Source organism: Martes martes, assembly GCF_963455335.1.
Source record: "Martes martes genome assembly, chromosome: 3".
In the NCBI taxonomy this organism is placed as follows: domain Eukaryota; kingdom Metazoa; phylum Chordata; class Mammalia; order Carnivora; family Mustelidae; genus Martes; species Martes martes.
Window position 1 is genome coordinate 12,725,971 of NC_137890.1, and position 13,536 is coordinate 12,739,506.

Sequence of the window (13,536 nt, forward strand, 5' to 3'; positions counted from 1 at the left end):
TAGCCTGTGGCATCAGTGCTACCTCCAAATCTCGAGATTTTTATTGGACTCTGTCTCCAGCTTCCCTCCCTTCCCCAGACGTTGGGGATGAGGCTGACAGTTTCTACCCTCTAGTCAGAAGTGTGGTCTTCTGGTGACCACCCTCATCCTGAATGCATCCTGTATCTGTCAAGGGGAACTCGTACTGTAAACTCAAGTATGGCCCAAAGAGGCTAATTATGAATAACAACAACAACAACAAAAAACCCTTTAACTCAGCAAATTCCAAGGGTTTTAGGGTCTCTGTGCCAACTGGGGACAAAGACCAAATGTATATATTTGTATTATACCACAGCTACCAACCAGAGATTCGGTTTCAAGTGACCTGGGGTAGGGCTCAGACAGTTGCATTAAAAAAAAAGAAAACAACAACACCCAAAGGAGACCAACATACAGCCACAATTGAGAACCAGCAGAAGCCATTCTTTAGATTTATTTCGGTGAATGAAAAGAGGGGAGGGAAAGAGATAAGGATTGCTTGAGGAGGCTTGTTGAGAGAAGGCAGGTGCAGGCGAGGGCAGACTTGAGGGAGAAGCCCTAGGCTAGGTCCGGATGAACCGGTGGTTTTCTGGGTTGGCTGCCGAGTCTGGAGCCCTGCTGCTGAGGAGAAGGCGTGGGTCTGCCTCCTGGGTCCGTGCAGGCCTGGGCAGGGCAGACAGGGCCAGATAAAGAAACAGGTGCTGGAAGGTTGGATCTTTATTCCATATCCTGAATCTGCAGTGCAGGAGAGACCAGTTATCCCATAATCATAGGAGTGGCAGGTGCTTAGGACATTGGCGCACACATCCTCTTCCGCCTGCCCATAGGGGTCCCATTTGAACTTCGGTCTCCAAGAGATTCCCAAGGCACAGTAAGCCACACAAGAGGGAAAAGGAGGAAAACTTCACAAGGAGCACATTCAGTGTCACAAGGACAATATGTAAGTTCTCTTAACTGATCATCTCTATTGCTTTTTTTTTTTTAAAGAATGTTTGAGAGAGAGAGAGAGAGAGCATGTGAGCAGAGGGAGGGGCAGAGGGAGAGGGAAAGAATCGTAAGCAGACTCCTTGCTGACTGTAGAGCCTGATGTTGGGCTTGATCCCATGACCCTGAGATCATGACTTGAGCTGAAACCAAGTCAGACGCTTAACCGACAGAGCCACCTGGGCACTCCATGTCTCTGTTAGCTTTTGAGGGTGGTTGTAACAAAATACTATGCACTGGGGGGTTTAAGTGACAGAAATGTGTTCTCACACAGTTCTGGAGGTTGGCAGGCTGAGATCAAGTTGTTGGCAGGGCTAGTTCCTTCTGGGCTTCGAGGGAGAATCTAGGCAAGGCCTTTCTCCCTGGCTTGTGGGTGGCCATCCTCCCTTCTCCCAACCCCCATGTCCCTTCCCTTCACACCATATTCCCTCTGTGCCTGTGTCCAAATTTCCCCCTTTATAAGGACAATGGTGTTATTGGATGAGGGCACACCCTAATGATCTCATCTTAACTAATTATATCTGTATTGACCCTATTTCCAAATAAGGTCACATTTTGAGGTCCTGGGGTTTTGGAGTTTCCAACTTCTGGCTTTATCTTTAGTGCTCATCAGAAGAACAGCCTGGTAATGGCTAGATAACCCAACTTGCTCTGAGTTCTTCCCAGAGCTGATGCTTCAGTACCTAGTTTAAGGACGAGACAGACCCTATTCTGAAGCCCATTGGCCAAAACAGTTTAAAAGATTCCTTAATGATTCTGTGCAGCAACTAAGGTTATTATTAAGATGTAATATACTTAAGTATATATATTTTGGGCCTTTCTTCTAGAAAAAGCTATCAATGGTAGGAATTTCATTTTGTTCAATTATTCCCAGGAGAGAATGAATATTTATGATCCAGCCAAAGGGACCCCAAGAAGAGCAAAGAGCCTGATAACAATCGCTGAGAAGCACATAAGGCATGGGACACATCGGCTCCAGTATGAGGGTTACTTTACTTAGGGATACCCTCAGCAAGGAGGCTCTTGCCATAATCATAATCTATACTTCTGCTTATATATCACTTTGCAGTGTACAAAGCAGATTGTTGCCTTATTTTTTCATTTTTTTTAATAACACTGAAAGGCATCATTTGGATTGAAGAATGCGGGAAATGTACATGTGCAAGTTAAGGAATAGCGATGACATGAAGGCCATATATCCACCACTTGGAGTAAGACATGGAATGTTCCGGGTTCCAGTCCTGTGAAAACCCCTGTTTGCTCCTTCTTTACCCCCATGAAGTAACTCAAACCCTGACTTTTTTTTCTGAATTTTTATTTATTTTTTAAATTTCTTTTCAGTGTTCCAGAATTCATTGTTTATGCACCACACCCAGTGCTCCATGCAATACGTGCCCTCCATAATACCCACCACCAGGCTCACCCAACCGCCCATCCCCCACCCCTCCAAAACCCTCAGATTGTTTTTCAGAGTCCACAGTCTCTCATGGTTCATTTCCCCCTCCAATTTCCCCCAACTCCCTTCTCCTCTCCATCTCCCCATGTCCTCCGTATTATTCCTTATGCTCCACAAATAAGCGAAACCATATGATAATTGACTCTCTCTACTTGACTTATTTCACTCAGCACAATCTCTTCCAGTCCCATCCTTGCTGATACAAAAATTGGGTATTCATCCTTTCTGATGGAGGCATAATACTCCATAGTGTATATGGACCACATCTTCCTTATCCATTCATCCGTTGAAGGGCATCTTGGTTCTTTCCACAGGTTGGTATCTGTGAACTTTGCTGCTATGAACATTGGGGTACAGATGGCCCTTCTTTTCACTACATCTGTATCTTTGGTGTAAATACCCAGTAGTGTAATTACAGGGTCATAGGGAAGCTCTATTTTTAATTTCTTAAGGAATCTCCACACTGTTTTCCAAAGTTCAAACCCTGACTTTTGTGTTAATAACGATCTTGCTTCTCTTACAGTTTTATCATGCAAACAAGCATCCCCAGTGACCACTGATTTTGAAGAACTGAGAGTGAGCACATGCCTGGCTGTGTAAGGAAGGGGCAGTATCACCGTGGCCAGGTGAAGCCTCCCAAGAGAGAATAAGCTAATCTCTGGCCCTGAGTAGGGCTTCTGCTGCCCACAGAGTTTGAAGAGAGCCTTTGGGGGAAGTCATGGTAAGGCCTGGATTGAGCTCTGAGGGACCTGGGGTTCAGGACAGCCAGGGCACACAGCTGGGGGTGTTGTGGGGAGCTGGTATTGGATCTCTGGCAGAAAAATATTCAGAACAGCTTGCTGCTGTGTGTTTTCTGCTTTGAAGCCCATCATGGGCTATTTTCACCAGGTGGGAGGACCCCAGAGCCTGACTCTTTGGAGCGGTGACTGAGTGTCCAGTTAGGAAGGTAGTTTTCAAAGGGAGGCCCTCCTTGAACATTCACACCCTTCAGTTCTGGTTATTTTCTTGCATTATTTTGGTGATCATTTACTTCTCATCCATGAGAAGTACTGACTCTTTGGAGCGGTGACTGAGTGTCCAGTTAGGAAGATAGTTTTCAAAGGGAGGCCCTCCTTGAACATTCACACCCTTCAGTTCTGGTTATTTTCTTGCATTATTTTGGTGATCATTTACTTCTCATCCATGTACTCCCTCTTTCTGGATTTTTTCTTATTTGAAGTTCAGCTTCTGGACATGTCTTGTAATTTTCCCTGCTTTTCTTCTACATTGTCTACAGCTTATCTTTCCAGGAGACTTTTTTCACTTTAGCTCCCATTTTTAAATTGGTGCTATCATGGTTTAGATTTTCAAGAACCATTTTTGTTGGTCTCTTGAATAACACTCTTTGTTTCCTACATGCAAAATTTCTCTTATCCTTGAGGGGATAAAAGCTATTTTAGAATTCTTTTTTTTTTTTTCCTCTCTCTTGACTTGTATCTAGAGGTCACACAGTTAATAATTTTTAGAATAGAGATTCAAACTTAGGCAGTCAGACCCCAGAAGCTGTCCTCTTGACACTGTCCTGAAATGCCTTCATTTTAATAAATTTTGGATTCTGGCCCTGCTAAGTAGGCAGACTGAACACAAACATCAAATTTTCCCTTTAGTAATTCCACTAAATCTAAATAAAAAGACTTAAAGAAAGACAAACTCACAAGGTCAGGGAGAAAAGCATAGGTGATTCCAACAACAAAATATCAGGAGATGGATTTTTGTGAGAAAATAATGAGAAAATTGATGTGAAAGTTTTCACACAGTGTCAGGCACCCAATAAGCACACCATAAATATTAGCTATTATTAATCTAGCATAATACCTGCTTTTAAAAAATGAAAGAACTCCTTTTAAAAATACTCTAAATGTGTTGTATATGATTTAAGAGCTTCTTTGTACCAAACCAGACACTTACTTCCATATGTGAATGTTAAAGAAAGGGAAAAAGAAAACTTTATCATGATATTGCCATAATAGTATAATTTTGGGGGTTGAATTTGTTTTTATTTTATGGAGAAAAACCTGATGTGTAATATGTAGGGAAAAGAAATACATTATCAAAAAATATGTATATGTGTAATTTACTGGTGGATGGCATGTTGGAACTTCATATCTTCATATCTTAGTTCAACTTGAAAACCCCATAGACAATACTACACTCATATGAAACCAGCACATGAATTATTTCATGAAAGTATAATCTCTCTATCATGGCAAAAGTAAATAATTCAAGAAATGTTCATTGAACATGGATAATATATTTCTAAAAAACAAGGTGTTGATTCCGGAGAGAATCCAAAGGTAATTTCTTGATCTATGCCTGCAAGAAGCTTATTAGGGGAGATAGATATTTACTAACAAATTAGAAATCAAAGTAGAATTAAGTAATGACTTCAACAGAAGGACAAGCAAAGTGCCACACGGGAGTTGGGCAAAAGGAGTATTTAATGCCCACCAAGGGAACTAATATAGGATTCACTGGGAAGGGGACATTTGAATTTGGTTTTGAGGCTGGGCCACAGCTCCCTTTAGTAGAAGGAAGTACAAAAGCAAAGCCCTTGAAACAGGGAAATGCATTGCCCATTCCGAGTACTGTCTGGCTTTCGATGTACTGTCTATCCTTACCTCTTACTGTAGCCAGGACAGAGGCATCATTTAAGTGTTAAATGTCCTTAAATGAGCTCATCCATTGATTTTGTTTCTCAGATAGACAGTAATCTTGTTAGGGACAGATATCCTGTCATAATCTTTTTGTATCCCCAACCCCCCCAAACTAATCTCAAGAGTGTTGGTACACTGCAGATTCTCTGTAAATACTGGATGGATACAGGAACTTTTTGCTGCTTGGACGATATATTTTAATGTAGGAAAAATTGGAGGGCTACAAGAAAGCAGTATGTAAGGAAACTATTAGGATTCTAGAATTCCAACCATTTTACAAATATTTTCCAGTGAGCTATAAATATATGTTTATCTTTTCAATGAGTCTAGAAACTAATCACAAAACAAACCCCAGAGTCTTCAAAAATGAGTTTTGAATATAGACAGCCATTGCAAAAAAACAACAAACCAACCAACAAGCCCAAGACCAGTTAAAAAGTACTTTATTCCTGCTGAAAGTGCTCACAAAAATACGTAGAAGTTCTAAAAAAGCATCCCAGCAGAGCTAGGTCACATTGGAAACCATGACTTTGTTCTAGGATTCCACAAACAGAAGGATGTATTGTTGCCGTTCCTGGAGCAGTGTTTATGTCCGTGGTCTTCATTGCATGGTCCCCTGGACTACTGGAAACATCCAAGCCATCCACTTGACTTCCTCAGGAGATTCCTGCCCTCAGAATTGGGCTTGTTTTAACAGAACAAATTTTCTATTTATTAGGTAGCTACTTCACAATTACAAGCTTGGATTCAACAACAAAACCATTTCACAACATATCCGGCCGTTTGTCATGACTTCCATCAATCACCATTTTGGGCAGTGCAGATGTTCTTTTCAGGCTGTGAACTTCTTCTTCTAAACTGGTCACCCAGAACCCTCATTTCTGCAAGATTTCAGCAAGCATGAGAAGAGCCTAAAAGATGCGCTTGCATACTTGAAGAAATGTTGAAGAAAATTGTATATATGTGAAAGCCCTTTGAGCGGAACAGATTCGGGGGCAATAACGTGAGACCTTATAAAGGATAAATCCTGGCAGATGAATTTAATCATTTTCAGGGACGCGTGGTAAGCCAAATTGAGCGAGAGGAAGCCAAGGATATAATGTGCCTTGACTTTACAAAGATCTTTGTTCTGTGCTGACAAGAACACTCACCTAGAAATGGAAAATAAGGTAGTTCAGGGGCACGCAAGTTTGGGCAGGTCTAAGATGAAGACGGGGCTCCTTCCCTGGGCCCTGGCTTTATTTCTGCCTGGGACCCTGGCCTCACCTCCACGATAGGGTGGGGAAGTGAAGGGAAGGAGTTAGCCCGTGTTGCCGGGGTACTTTCTTCCCACAAGAAGTACCAGGGTAGTGGGACACACAGCAATATCATGTTTACACATCGTCCTTGAAGTTTGTAAAACATATTGCATGAAAAAATGGCTGTAGGAGTGTGCGTGTGTGCGTGTGCGCGTGTGCGCGTGCATGTGTGTGTCCGGGCAAGGAAGGTGGAGTGACCAGAAGAAGCAAAAGACCGAAGCGTCCTTTGAATGAATTACATTTCAACCCTTACCTATCTAAAGGACGAGTTTTCGGTGCCTGGAAATGCCCTGTGCTTAGACTCCTGGATTCAGCAAGGAGGTGCAAGCATTCATCCTGGCCTAAAGGGTGTTGTAATAACTGAACTTGCTTGGTGGGAGGCCTTTTGCCTCATGGGTGGTTATGCTTGCACCAGATTCAACTGGGCTGAGCGGAAGCAACACACCCGTTCGTTGCCACCGTATGGTGCCATCCTAGGGAACTCAGCTGCACAGGTGTCTAATCTGTTAGCTGTGGTGGGACTTAAAACTTTATGTGTTTGTTGCCTATTTAGGATGATAAGCCCCTAAGGATAGGAGAAATGTTTTTTTCTGTGTTCATGTTCCTGATGCTTACCAGCATGGTACCTAACAAGAATTCTGTGGAGGGAAGACACAAGGCAGGGAGGGAGGGAATGTGCTGAGTCCAAAAACCCAACATGGACCAGTCAGTTGTAGAAGGTAAATGTGGTGGGAGGGGAGGAAATTAGGAAGGTGAGAATCAGGTGTGGGCAGTAAGGCAGGAAAACCACACAGGGGTGAGAGTAGTAAGAATAAGAACCTAATACCTCAAAACATTCTGCATCAGGACGGGGAGGGACAAACAAAGAAGCTGTGCTGGGGGGTGCGGGTGGGATAGACTGTCCCAGTTTCTGCCAAGTACCTTGGACAATGTTCTGGGGGCCCTTGTGGCAGTGCCTTTGTCCCTCCTCATGGTCAACAAGAGGGCCACAGCGAATCTGGTATTTGATAATGCCAAGTGGCCCAGGGCCATCTCTAAAATTATCTTCTGCCTCCCTCTCTGGCTGCCTTATCTTTTGTAATGCTTTCATGAAGGCAAAATGGGTGAAATGAATAGCCTGGGCTGCCTTCTTTTATGTTTGTCTTATTTTCTCCAAAACCATTATGCTTCTCCTTTTATGTTCTTTACAGTTCTGTCAGTGTTTTACACAGAGTAGGTGCTTCAGAAACTAGCTCGAGAACCTCTCTGAACTTCTAGTGAAAACCTTAGGAAGACCATCCTACTTTCTTTGAATGTCAGGAGGCATTTGTAGGGCAGCTACACTTTGGAAGATACCCCCTAAGGTGTGTTTTCATTTCCTCCTCTGCCAGGGAAGTTGCCCTTTTGTTTGGAGCTAGAGGCTGATATAAAAAATGAATTCGAAGGATATTGGTTAAGCTTCATCCTGGGAACTGGGTCTGAACTAGAGGTTGGCCAAAGGATGCTGAGGTAAGTATCAGGTCAGAGGATGAAGCCAAACTGAAAGTGGAAAGGGAGAGGGGAGGATCTGCACAAAGGAAGGCAAGAGGTTGTGTAACCCAATGGGTCAGTGGAGAGTATTCTGGAAGGTTCCAGAGATGCTGTCCTGATGCTTATTGCTAGATTTCCTTCTGGCTCACTTTTGAGTGAGTTTCTGCATCTAAAAGGCCAGTGCAGGAGTAAAGCATCCATTTCTCAGGAGCAGACAGAAAGAGAGAGAGGGACTTCCTTGGCTTCAGCCCTTTGACATGAAGACAGAGAATAGTGTCATGTAGGATGGGTCACAGCTAACCCTCTCCTGTCCTTGAGGGAGAACAGACTTGTAAGACTTTGCAAAATCTCCACTTCTCTTCCAATTACTGACAAAAGATAGCCTCTCACCTGCTTGTACAGAGAAAAATGAGTATTTCAGAACAGGAAATGTCATCCTGTGCACAGAGGGTAGGAATTGGAATCCTGAAGTGCTTGGTGCCATGCAGGACGTTGTTTTCAAGAAAAGTTCAATTCGGGATCTGATGTCACACCCAAATATATGCCTATCACTAGGTACTTTTTCACTTTTGCCCATGAAGATGGAGAGAATGTTCTTGAAGAGAAGGCAAGAGTTTTGTACTGATGTTGCCTAGCAACCAAAACCTATTTTTTTTTCCAATTTGTTGTTTTTAAAAATTCTACATCATGTTAAATTAATCTGAGTCTGAGGCATACGCTTCCTGCTTGTGTTTAATGGCTGCTGTACACACACAATAAGATGGAAACACTTCCTTTTAAGTATTTAATTTTCTAAATGGGCTATAAGGTCTAAGAGCAACTGTTGTCCTCTTGAAGTGTATGTATCATTTGGGCAGAAAGAGACCATCGAGACAATCCTGAGTGCCTGTTCTCTCAGCTGGGGATCAGCTTCTCTGGTCCTATACCGAAGGCTGAACCACGCTTCCTGACCATACTCTGTCTGGCTCTGGACCTCAATCCATGTGTCCCTTTGCTTAATGACTTGGTGTGGTGGTACCTTACCGACGCTTCTGTGCTTTTAAAGTGTCGTCCTGGGCTGGTGATTCAGGAGACTTTGGTCTCTGTTCTAGCTTTGCCGTTGACTTGCTGGCTGAACTTGAGCAAGTTGCTTGGCACATCAGTTAGATTAAGTAAACTGTACTGCAGGAATAAATGAATCCTGACATATCTGTGGCTTCACAGCACAAAGATTAGCTTCTTGCTGATGCAAAGTCTGATGAGTGTTGGGCAACCCTCCCGGGCAGCTTTCTTCCATGGGATGATTCAGAGGTCCAGGCAGCTTTTACAGCTTCTGCCACCTCAACCTGGGGGCCACCAAGGGGAAAGAAAGACAGAGGGGCACATCATCTCTTCACAATCTTAGCCGGAAAGAGCCAGGAAGTCACTTCTTCCCATAGTGCATGGGCCAGAAATAGTGACATGGCCACAACTGAACTTCATGAAAGACTAGGAAATGTAGGAGAACATTTGGATTATTTGCGGGGGTTGAACCACTCTTGGCATCTTTGAATCTTAGTCTAGTCATATGCAAAATGACAAGGGCCCTTTTATAGCTGTAAAGACCTAGGAGGCTATGATGAAGGATATCACCATGATTCCAGATTAAGTATTCAAGCTTCTCCTCTAAACAGAGCTCTGTTTTTTAAGATTTTATTTATTTATATTTTATTTATTTATAAATAAAAAAGAGGGTAGGAGAGAACATGAGCAAGGTGAGGGGCAGAGCAAAAAGCAGACTCCGTACTACACAGGGAGTCTGATGTAGGGCTCAATCCTGAGACTCCAGGATCACAACCCAAGTGAAAGGTAGGTGTCCAACCGACTGAGCCACCCAGGCTCCCCCAGAGCTCTGTTTTTAAAAGGAAGAGATTAACATTGTCTTCACCTACTTGCTTTATTGTACCAGACTGAGTAGTCTCACTTTTCTTTATACCATAAATATTATGTCTTATTTTTAGAAAAATCAAATTAGAAAAAGGGTATTTTTATGGGTTAAACTTCTGTCAAAACAGATTTTTCAGTTGGAAGGATTTAAGACAATTCTAATCACTTATTGTCCTAACTACTTTTTTAGAAGATGATGAAAAAATGTGCGGTGTGTACAAACAACTCATTTTTCACTGAGAAAAACATCTATTTGACTTTTCTGTGTCAAAGGAGTATAACATTATTTCTAAATTAGTGCAGAATTCTCGGAGAAGTGAGTAATTTTAAATGAAGTACAGACACAAAGGAAGGGAAATTCAAGTTTGTTTCTTTTTTAAAAAAGATATGTCCATGAAAGTTTATAAATAAATACTTTTAATTCCACCCTTATTCTTTGGCAGTTTGGTAAAGGGCTGTACATGTCTACCCTTTGATGACACCCAGTGCCCAGCGTTGCTCATGGATGAGCCCATATTCTCCCCCATGTCATCTAGTTCTATGCAACATCTATAGTCCTTTTTGCTCTGTGAACAGAAGGAAACATTTCCTAAATTCCTCTTTTGGAGGATCATTATTTAATGCATACATCTAAATCAAAGGAATTCTAGACTGATCCTTCCATTTTAGATTTTTAGCAGAGTAGGTTTTAATTTAGTATGTTATGTGTAGTTTTTAAAATTCCACAAATTCCCCCTACTCTGGGATAAGGCATTTCTCACAGTTGGTTACTCTGGTTGGTGGTTTTAAAACATGGATAAGGAGCACTTGGGTGATTCAGTTGGTTAACTGTCTGCCTTTGGCTCAGGTCATGATGCTGGGGTCCTGGGATTGAGCACAGCACTGGGCTCCCTGCTCAGTGGGGAGCCTGCTTCTCCCTCTCCTGCTCCCCCTGCTTGTGCCTGTTTCTGTCAAATAAATAAAAAACATCTTTAAAAAAATAAAACATGGATGAAAGTTACTTGACTCCTTTGCCATCAAGAGGTAAGATGTATGCATCTACCTCTTGAATCTGGGATTCAAGATTGTGTTGCCATGATCAGTAGAGTATGGCAAAAATGATATAGTACGGCTCTAAAGTTTGATCCTAAAAGGCCATGCTACATTTGTTTTGGTCATTGGAACACGTGGTCTTGGAGCCCTGAGCTGCCACATGAAAAAACAGACTGCCCAGAGGCCACCGTGCTATGAGATGCCCAGGCTATGTCAAGAAGCCATGTGCAGGGTTTCTAACCAATGACCCCAGTTTAGTCAAGGTTTTGGAATCATGCCAGCTCAGGCACTGGACATGTGAATGAAGAAGCCTCCAAGAGGTCCTATCCCCTACCCACTCAAGTCTTCTCTGTAATGGCTCTTCAATCTCTGTGGGGCAGAGGCAAATACTCCCAACCTGTCTGAATTCCGGACCCAGAGAATCTGGGGGCGGGAAGGATAATCAAACAGTGGTTGCCAGGACAGTTACCAACTCTGTCGGCTTAAAATTTGGAATATGCATTATCTCGCTCTTTGTCCACTTATAAATGGAAAATCTTAACATATTTAGCAGCAAAAATCCAGATATTTAAGTGGGCATTTCGTTCGACAAGTCCACATTCAAAGACAATATAATTTTATCTGATTTCTTGCTTCCCTCCTGCATGAAATTCTAATACTTGAGGGCACGGATTGGATCTTTTCATCTCTGTATGCCCATATCTGGTGCTTAGGAGGCATTTCACACATGTTAATTGAATGGAAATTGAATTGAATGGAATTGAATGGAAAAAGACAGATATTGACACCAACATTGACAGATGCTGTAAGTTGCTGAGAGATTTTATTAATCACAGTTGCTAAGCATTTAAATTACGAGGTTAAAGAATCTATTCTCATAATCAGTTATCAGGGGTAGGAAAACTACGGGCTGTGGGCCACATGCACCCTACTGCCTATAGTTATAAATACAGTTTTATTAGGAAACAGTCATGCTCATTCATTTAAGTACTGCCTGTCACTGTTTTTGTGTTGGAGTAGAGGAGTTAAGTAGCTGTGACAGAGCCTGGATGGCCTGCAAAGCCTAAAATATTTAGTATCGGGTTCTTTCCAGGGAAAACTCTGCCAACCCCTGAGTTACAACCTAGTTGGCCTAGTAACTTAGGAAAACACTGAGAACGAGTATAGACTCTCACAGTCTATACTAATGCTTCGGTGAGCATCAGAATGCCCTGGAAGTCTTGTTGAAGTGCAGGATGCCTGGCCTCTCCCCTCCAGGGTCCGACTGGGTGGGTCCAGGGTAGGGTGTGAGCTTCTGCGTCTGAATAAGTTCCTGGGTGGCCTTGGTACCACTGGTCTGGGGAACCCCACTTTGAGAATCACTGGAAGAGTAGAAATAGGAACAAAGAGAGACACTTAAATTTCTTTTCCTGGCTCTGTTGTGACTCTCCAGTCGGATGACCTTGAGCAAGGATCTGATTTCCTCACCTGTCAAGTTAGGAGATGGGCTTAATGTAGTCCCTCTCAAAGTAAGGTCCCCAGATAAGGATTCCCTTATCTCTAGCCTCGGGGAGGCACCGTGGGACCTTGAGCCAGGTTGCCCTAAGCAACCTCCTTCATTTACCCAGAACGCTTTACAAATATTGTCATTTTCTACGTGTGCTATGATACATAAAACACCGAGAAGTGTTGGAACAGTGGATTTTTAAGGGCCTGTTAGCTCTGAAATATTATGGGTTTAGATGTTTTTGTTGATAAGTGCCTCCATCTCAAATATATGTCGATCAGTGTCCACTGAATGCGGCTGGTACCCCATGCCATGCGTGAGGGCTGCTTGCCTTTCTTCCTTACACATCCGATTCTAGACATGCTTTCCTACTTGGTTGCTTACTTTTTCTCATACTGAGATCAGGTGTCTGAGACCCTACTCTAAAGCACATGGAATTGATGCTCACTCAGCCTTTTGGTACTTTTGGGCACTTTTTTGATGCTGGGGGCTGCCTGGGGTTTATCTCTTCTGCTCTTTAATAAAACCACACATATTCTCCAACGGCCACATGGCTAGAGAGCGAGGCTGTATTATCTTTCCTCCACCTCTTCCTCTTCTCTGCTCTAACGGAGAGAAAAACCAGAGACAGCCGTAAAGAGACAAGAAATCTTTTCTTTCCATCTACAGGGTTCTCCCTGGCAGGTTGTAACTTTATAAATCGACTGAATGAATGAATAAACAGATGGCTTAGTGTGGTGTCTCCAGGGCAATAAATGGTCAAGCCCCACTGCTTAACCTCTGTCTATATTGCGGGCATTCTCTCTTTCTAGATACGTGTTTGTGTGTGAATGTGTGTCCGTACATATGTTTATGTACACATACACACGTGCATACATGAATAAATATTTTGTTGAAGACCGCTGTGCTGAATCTGCTTCATAGTTCTTTCCCTGCCCTTCCATATGTATTGAGTACCTACTAAGCTCAAGTTTGTGTAAGATGTTGTACAAAGACAAGCTAGGCACGGCTGTTATTTTCAGCGAGCTTACAATTTGCTCCATAATTATTCTTGGGAAAACTAGCTGAGAGAGAAGGTGGGCGAAAATGCTTTGCTGAGAAATCCTCTTTTGTTGTAGGGATTGGTTTGCAGTCTTCTGTCTAGTGCCTCCAAAT